Source organism: Chinchilla lanigera, unplaced genomic scaffold (genome assembly GCF_000276665.1).
Source record: "Chinchilla lanigera isolate Chin_1 unplaced genomic scaffold, ChiLan1.0 scaffold00006, whole genome shotgun sequence".
NCBI lineage: Eukaryota > Metazoa > Chordata > Mammalia > Rodentia > Chinchillidae > Chinchilla > Chinchilla lanigera.
Genome location: NW_004955407.1, coordinates 20,891,436 through 20,900,020, shown reverse-complemented (window position 1 = coordinate 20,900,020; position 8,585 = coordinate 20,891,436). Strand labels below are relative to the sequence as shown.

The following is an 8,585-nucleotide window of genomic DNA, read 5'->3' as shown; positions in this document are numbered from 1 at the left end:
CAAACAAACAAAAAAGTTAAAGAAGAAATTCCTGAAGAACACAATCATAAGCTTTAGTTGATTTTAAAACTCCTTTTTTAAGGACTAGATAGACATTATAAGTGCAGCTTTAATAAAGGCAATAAAGTGACTTACAAAAGATCATAGATACAAAAAAACAGTGAAACAAAATGTCAGCTAGGGAATAATGCATGACATTTAGAGTTTTATAGCTATCTCAAATGACTGTGTTATGAAAGAACGAAAATGAAAAGGCTTATGTAAAAAATTACATGTGTATTTAATCTGAAAAGATTTTGTTTATTTTAATTAAATACTCATTGAAGTAACCAATTTCTCCATTGCTGTAACACAGTGATGGACATACACAATGGAGCCAGCCCATAGGACATAACATCGGGTTACAACAACCCATCTATACTTTTCTACTATAAATTTGCATTTTAGCATAGTAGTAAACAGGTATGTGTCTCAGTACCTGTGCTTGGATGACACAGAAAGCAATGTTTGTGTTTAATCACTTGGTATGATGAATGGTAAGGTGTGTGTATGACAAACTAGAATTATTATTCACATAATGGTCTAACAGGTTTTGAGTATTTTTACCTGAGCATCATGGGTGTAAAATACACCCACATTATTCTGTTATATGATGGGATGCGGATGTGACTCACTGTATCTGCACCTGGGAAAAGCAAACACCAATTGGTGCATTCACCCACTTGGCAGATGAATAGCCAGGAGTGTACAGGAGCTGCAAAGCTGAACCAGGTGAGTTAACCCATGAAATGCTCACTGCTAAATTTTTGTATATTTAGGATTTTTTAAAGTTTTCTTTTGCTTTTTCTTGTAAATGGAGCTCAATTCATTGCAATAGCAAATGCAAAACCAGATTTGCAAGTTTTGGAGGAAGTTGAAAGTGAATTTTCAGATGATTCATGCATGGATAATGAAGATGATAATGACTTTGACTTTGTTCATGTGAGCCGGAGTTCCTGTGACAGTGACATAGAACAAGAATCAACCAATACAGATACAGAGAATGCATACCTCCTTGATTCAGATGATGAAGAAGATAGCAATGAGATAATTCGACTAGTCAAAATGGTACAAAGTGGTCAAACAACCAAATAGAGTAATCCAATGTTAGAGCAAGGTTTGAAAATATAGTGAGGATTTTGGCAAGAATAAAATCTATTGGACGGAATGCCAGTACTGTCATTCAGTTTTGAAAACTGTTTGCAACAGATGAAATGCCTCCAAATGTTGTGAAATACACAAATGCTGTAATACAAGTAAAATGTTCGGTATGCACCAATTGCCATACTTAAAAAAAAGATTTATTATGACACCTCACTAGCTGAACTCAAAGCATTCACAACTCTGCTGTACTTAGCAAGGCTTTCTCATAGTAAATGCAGAATGTAAAAGACTTATGGAAAAGCAATGGATGTGGGCTTGAGGTTTGTAGAATAAAAATGACACTGAAAAGATTTCATTTACTTCAGACTTTCCTGAGGTTCGATGATAAAACCACTTGCCAAGAAAGAATAACAAGAGACAGCCTGGTTGCTGTCAGCTCACTGGCTGCAAAATTTGTGAGTAATTGAAAAATAATTTACATACCATCTAAATATGTGAATTTTGATGAACATCTTGTAGCATTTCATGCTTGTTGTAGTTTCAGGAAATATATGCCAAAAACCTTCAATATATGGTATAAAAATGTATGGCCTTGCAAATGTAAAGACTTCTTAGCTTTCAATTTAGATATTTATACTGGAACTCAGTCACCAGTTATTTATGTAGTAAACAATGATATTGTGAACAGACCTGCTCCCAATTCCCAAACTAACCAGAAGGTGGCATTTGACAATGGGTTTGACAATGGGTTCACCGGTTTCCAATTGGTGTTGTATTTGCTAACAGAGCACAAGTTGACCAGCACAGAAAATGTACACAGAAACAAAGCAGAAATTCTAAATGAGATGTTGCAAATACAAAACAGAGAATTGTATAGAACGATATTTTAATTTCAGGAAGCTATACCATTGGCTTCATATATGGGTGAGAACAATAAATTTGTATTGCTAATGCACCATGATAGAAATATTCATAAGGGAATCTTGACAAAACAGAATCCTGAGATGGAAACTTTCAAAAACAAAACCAAAGGGGGAGGAAATGTTGTTGATGGGTTATGCAGCACCTACGATATCCTTTGAAACGTAAACGGTCAATTGTTGTGTTGAACTTGATCCTAAATATGTGTGACATAATAGTTTGGTTTACAAAGAAAATGACAAGTGCAAAATAGCACAGGGAAATTTTCTTAGAGCTTGAGACTATAACTCATAAGAGATCATTGCAAAAGAGGAAAAAGGAAGTGTTTCTGCTCAGGGAAATATGCAAAACAAATCGGAAGCACACTTCCGATGAGAGCTAAACAAGCAGATGCAACATCACAAAGATTTACTATGACAAGAGGAAAACCAAGAAAATATCAACTGTGCCCCTCTGAGGTACTTCTTGGCTACTCTTTTAGGTCTTTTGTTAAAATCTGCATAGAAGCCTCTCTGACCTCAAAATTCTAACATTGTGCTTGCTAACAAAACCAGCATTATTTATAATTCCAAGTCCACTATCAGTGGGAGAAATACCAGGCAACTTTATTCCATGGTAGTAGCGGTTTTTGTGTGCCTAGGTAGCATAAGCATGGTGAAATTAATCCTGTAGAACCAATTCCTTAGATATCCCCCTTTGGTAGGAGTTACAGAGACTCCATTCTCAAATTAAAGTTAAACTTTTCCTGGGTGTGGTGGCGCACGCCTGTAATCCCAGCACTCGGAAGGCTGAGGCAGGAGGATCACTGCGAGTTCGAGACCAGCCTAGGCTACAAACTGAGCTCAAAGCTGGCCTGAACTGCATAAGGGGACCCTATCTCAAAAAGACAAATAAGTAAATAAATAAATGTATACTTTTGCACTTCTGAACCTATAATAGGCTCTTACTGATTTCTAAGACGCCCTTAAGGCATCTTTGTTCTTGTCTCTGTTCAAAACCTCTCTCTCTCTTTTTTTAATTGCACCAACCTCTTCAGCGACTACATCTCTTTTGTCTCTGCTTGAAAATTAAGACTTCAGATTTTTTTCTCTGTCTTTTCCCCATATTCTCATTATCAATATGGCTAAACGCAGCCCAAAGTAATCAAGTAACAGTCTGAGTGTTGGCCTGTGGTGAAATTTCCTCCATCAGATTAGTCAGTCTACTGCCTTTCATTTTAGTCTCCGGCAAAGTCTCAGCACATGGACAAAATGCAGACAAATTTTCTGCTAGAGTGTAACATAAACAGCCTCTATTTCGACTGCAGATGTTCCAGTTGAAAGCTCTTAAGCCTGGGTTTTACTGTCCTACAAACACTTATATTCCCATAAGCATTCTGGTAGTTGAGCTCTGATTAGAATCACACATCAAGCTCTGCTTATTGCATTTCAACGATTTTCTAGCCCTCAGCTCCAAAACTTCCAAACTCGTCCTGCAAAGGTTTCTAAACCACGTGGTTAGGTATAGTCACAGCAATGACTGCCATATCAATTTTCTATATTGTTTATCTTTCCTCACACTGAGACACAACACCTGACACATTAAATTTAAAGGAGCAAAGGTTTAACTTAGCTCTGATTTCAGTAGATTCAGTACTTCTCAGGCAGGCCTCATGGCAGAAACCTCATGTTAGAAGAGTATGGCAGAGCAAAGAGCAAAGGTGCTTAGTTCTAGGTGAGTTGGAAGGAAAGCATTGTGAAAAGTGCTAGACAGAAATAGTAAAAGTACTGTATAAAGTACACATACCGAATTCCCCAAGATTAATCTGAATACACATTCTTAACCTGAGGAAATAGACATATGAGCATTAACAGTCACATTCATTTAACTGTAGTTCATTAACTTTTCCTTGAATGTCACAGCCAGTACAATAAGGAAAAATAATTTTTAAACTCTATGATATGAAAACTGGAAGGTAATAAATAAATACACTTTTCTTTTAAAATTACTTGATTATATACAGAAAAATTTAAAATCATATGCAAATCATTTAAAAGAATATAGCATGACAAAGATCCAGTGCAATTCAATAAACTGATGAAGACAATTAGGAAAGAGATGAAAGTATATTCAACAGTATTAAAAAGAGAGTTCATAATACTATCTGTCTCAGAAGAGGAGATGTAACCCTCTACTATAGTCTACAAAATGTAAATATCATTAATTAAAGAATGCCCAAATAAACTCTTTCAGATTAAGCTGATAAATCAATTCAATAAAGATCTAAATTCTCTCCTAATTAATATATTGATTCAGTACAATCCCAATTTAACAATTCCAGCAGGCTTCTATGCAGCACTTGATTAGCTGATTCTATAATTTATATAATAAAAGAAGAGTCAAGGATAGCATGGACAGTCTTTTAGAATTTAAAAAAAAAATTGCAGAATTTTCATTCCCAGATGTGAAGATGAAGATTAATTATAAATATATAATATTTATAATACATAATTATATAGACAATAGATAAGAAGAATAGAATATTATTGAGAAGAGACTCATAGAGTCACCCAGCATAAAAAAGGCATTGTGCATTCCACGGGGAATCATTTGGGTTTTGTTTTTTTTTTTTCATCTTTTTGAGATAGGGTCTCCCTATGCAGTTCAGGCTGACCTGGAGCTCACTGTGTAGCACAGGTTGGCCTCGAACTTGCAAGGATCCTCCTGCCTCAGCCTCCCGAGTGCTGGGATTACGGGCGTGCACCACCACACACAGCTCTGCTTTTGATATTCAGCCAGTTCGGTAACAATTTGTGAAAATATGAAACTTTAGTTGTACATCATTGCACTCACAAAAACATGCATCTAAGAGCATTATACTCTTAAATTTGAATATGAAATAGTATTATCTAGAGAAACATATACCTTGATCTTCATGATCACTGTTATGTTTATAACTTTTCTTTTTTTTTTTTTTTTTTTTTTTTTTTTTTTTTTTTTTTTGGTTTTTCTCCAGTACCGGGAACCGAACTCACGACCTTGCGCTTGCCAAGCAGGCGCTTTTTGCCGCTGAGCTAAATCCCCAGCCCCTACTGTTATGTTTTGTATCTAGAGCATCATGTGTCAGAAACAGGGCTTGTGGAAGGTGACTGGACCATGGTGGTGTGATAGATAACTTGCTGTTCAGAGATGGAGTCAGACAGGAAGAGCCCAGTCACTGGTGCGTGGCCGGGAAGAGCACATATCTTTCTCTAGCTCTTCAGTTCACTCACTGCTTTCTGGCTGCCTTGATGTGAGCAAGTTTCCTTCACTCAGGCCCTTCCACTATGCCATAGGCCATCATGGACTGAAACATGAACCAAAATAATTCTGTCCTTTAAATTGTGAGGGATGGGCATTGTGTCTCTTCAAAGAGGAAACTGACTATGACAGTCATTATCTCCTTTAGGTAAGCAAAGAGTATTTTTAAAAATGACACTAAAAAATAATAATAATAAAGTAAAAACTGTATGTGTGTGTGTGTGCGTGTGTGTGTGTGTCTGGGTATGGTGTGTGTGTGTGTGTTTCTGGGTATGGTGTGTGTGTGTGTGTGTGTGTGTGTGTGTGATTTCACCCACATCAATCTTCATGATGCTATTCCTCCGAACAGGTAGACAAGTAACTTAGAGTTCATATTGCCAACAAAACACCAATACCCAGAACATACAGAGTACTCTTACAAATCCTAAAGAAAGATGACGTGTTACTTGTTAAATCCACTGAAAAAAAAATCACAAATTGTATTGCTGAAATATTAGAAATTTATTTTCTTACATTTCTGCAGGCTAGAAAACCAAGATCAAGGTGGCTGCAGTTTGCTTCCTTCTGAGAGCTTTAAAGGGGAAATATTCTTGCCTCTCTTTAGCTTTTGTGGGTGGGCTGGCAATCTGTTCTACTTTTTGCCTTTTGTTACATCACTTTAACCTCTGCTTTTGTGTCTAATTGTCCTTTTCCCTAAGAAAACCAAGTAGTTCAATTAGGATTCTTCCTACTTCAGTATGAGTTCATCATACCTAATTGCAACTGTGACCATCATACTTTTAAAAAGTTCACCATGCTGAACTAATGTACTGTGCTCAAAACCTTGACATATGAATTCTTTACTTATTTGTAATGGTGTGCATTGAACCCGGTGCTTTATGGATGCTAGGCAAGCATGCTTCTACTGATCTGCACTCCCAGATCCACATATGGCTTTTCAAAGGCTGCAGTTCAACTCATAACAGAAAGATAACCCAATTAATCCAAACATGCAAATATTAAAAGATAGTACATGAATAGCATGTAATATTGCTGAGTAACCTGCCCCAAGGTGATTTCCATGGGCACCCAGGCATCACAGACAGACGAGGTGCTGTGGAGCCAACTTTATTGAGAGATATCACCCAAAGAGTTCCACCCATTTCTGATGAAAAGAAAGTAGATTACATTTAAAGATATGGATTTCAACCAGTTAGAGGCATTCTTAATTGCTCAAACCAAAAAGCAAGGTGGGATCACATCTGCTGTTATTTCCGAATTCTGGAAAAGCCACAGGACAAAAATCTGAGACAGCCTCATCAACCAGAGCTGTTGCAAGAATGGAATTCAGCGCCTGAGCTGAAGAGTTCACGGCATATCTCAGTCAAGGCACTGAGCTCAGATGCACAACCTTGCTGCCATAACAGAGCTGGAACTTGGAAAACGTAGACAGGAATCTGAATTTCTTTTTTTTTTTTTTTTTTTTTTTTCCGGTACCGGGAATTGAACTCATGACCTCATGCTTGCCAGGCAGGTGCTGTGCCGCTGAGCTAAATCCCCAGCCCCAGAATCTGAATTTCTATATTTGGAATTTGATGATGTCAACCAAACACACAAAAAAACTCAGAGGTAGAAGAAAGTATTAGCACACTGGTGCAACCAGCCTAACTTAAGGTGATATAAGAAAGAGTTGGAATTATAAAACAAAGGTGTCCATGGTCCCTCTCCACTTTTCACAATCCTGTTACCCTATTCATATTAAATTTTTAAAGTCAAATCTTAAAAATAGAGTGGAATGATTCATGAAGAAGGTTGGATGGATGGGAATAGTGCAAGGTTTTCACATAATGGTTCACAAATTCAAATGTGGGAATTGTGTAGTTCTCAATTCTTCATTAACGTTCTTGGACCATAGTTAACCTCATGTAACTGTAACAAAGAAGAATGAAACCATGAAATAGGGGGAAATGGGGAACTATATTTTACATCCTTTTCAAGATAAAAAATGCACTGTCATAAAATAAGTTATACAAATATCGTAAGCTCATTTATCAAGGCAAAATAGACTCAGTATTTATTTTTAATGTTTTATGTATTACATATTACTTTAAAAACTAGAGACAAATTTTAAAGCTGAATTCTTTTTTCAGAAATATTACAGATTAACTGATGAGAATGATACAGAAAAAATTAATAAATTCATTCTACTCTGAAATAAGAGCAAATAAAGTAGGAGACAAAGGAGACATCAAAATCATTTTAAAATTGTACTTAGCAAAAAGAAAAGCTTCAAATTCAGTATACAATTTTATCCAAGGTAACAAGCCCCTTTTTTTTCCATTCCAGAAACTCACTCCAAAAATTCCTGAGTCTTAAGGATAAGTCTTAAGGATAAATTGAGCCTGTGCTTTTGTTACTTTCATCCACAAGGAAATAGTACTAGTAAGTGAGTAACAGATCTCTAAATTTCAAACACATGTAGGTGGTTTGCATGGTAACTGAGCCAAATGATAAGTAACCTGACAGACATTAGGAATACACATCCTGGATCATTCCCCTTGAGGACATCTTAAGATCACATAGAAGCCCTGTTATGGTTTGGGGTTTTTGCAAGGGAGAACAATATAATACAGGACACATATATTATAAGATTATTTAGAATGGTTACTCAAAGAGTCATATACAAGACAGTGCAGGAAATCTGTCCACACACTAAAGACCAAAGAATCCAGCTGAGGGCCTGGATCCCACACTAATGTGCTGCATGAGTTCAGCTGAAGACCTAGAGCCCATAACAATGTCTTATGTTTCATGAATTTGCTAGGAAGGCCCAAATGTCAGTGGTGCAATCTAGAAAGTCTATGACAGCAGGATGAAGGATCTGTGCTAGCAGGCTGAGGGATATGAACTGGAGCTCAGAAGCAAGGCTCAAGGTAAGAACCAGCACTCTGCTGAAAGGAACCAGAGCCATCCTCAGCAACAGTGAGGTCCGAAGCTCCTCCAATGATCAGGGAAGCTGAGTTCCCATCAGGAAAGACAAGGTAACAAGCTTCTCCAGGAGACTGGCAGTGCACCATCTTCCCTTCTGGAGCCAGGAAGTGACGCTCAGGGTGAGGACCAGAGTTCCCCCAAAGTAAACCAGAGCCAGTCTCAGTGACAACAAGGTCTCAAGCTCTTTGGAGGGTGAAAGCAGCTGAATTCAGCAGGAAAAACAACATGACAAGCTCCTCCAAGAAAACCAATAGCTTCTTACACTTCTCTCC

The 8,585-nt window shown here is 37.2% G+C and overlaps 1 pseudogene; it reads left to right on the top strand.

The window, feature by feature from the left end:
* Nucleotides 1-942: 942 nt before the first annotated feature.
* On the top strand, nt 943-6,990 carry LOC102007514 (annotated as a pseudogene).
* The last annotated feature ends 1,595 nt before the right edge of the window (nt 6,991-8,585 follow it).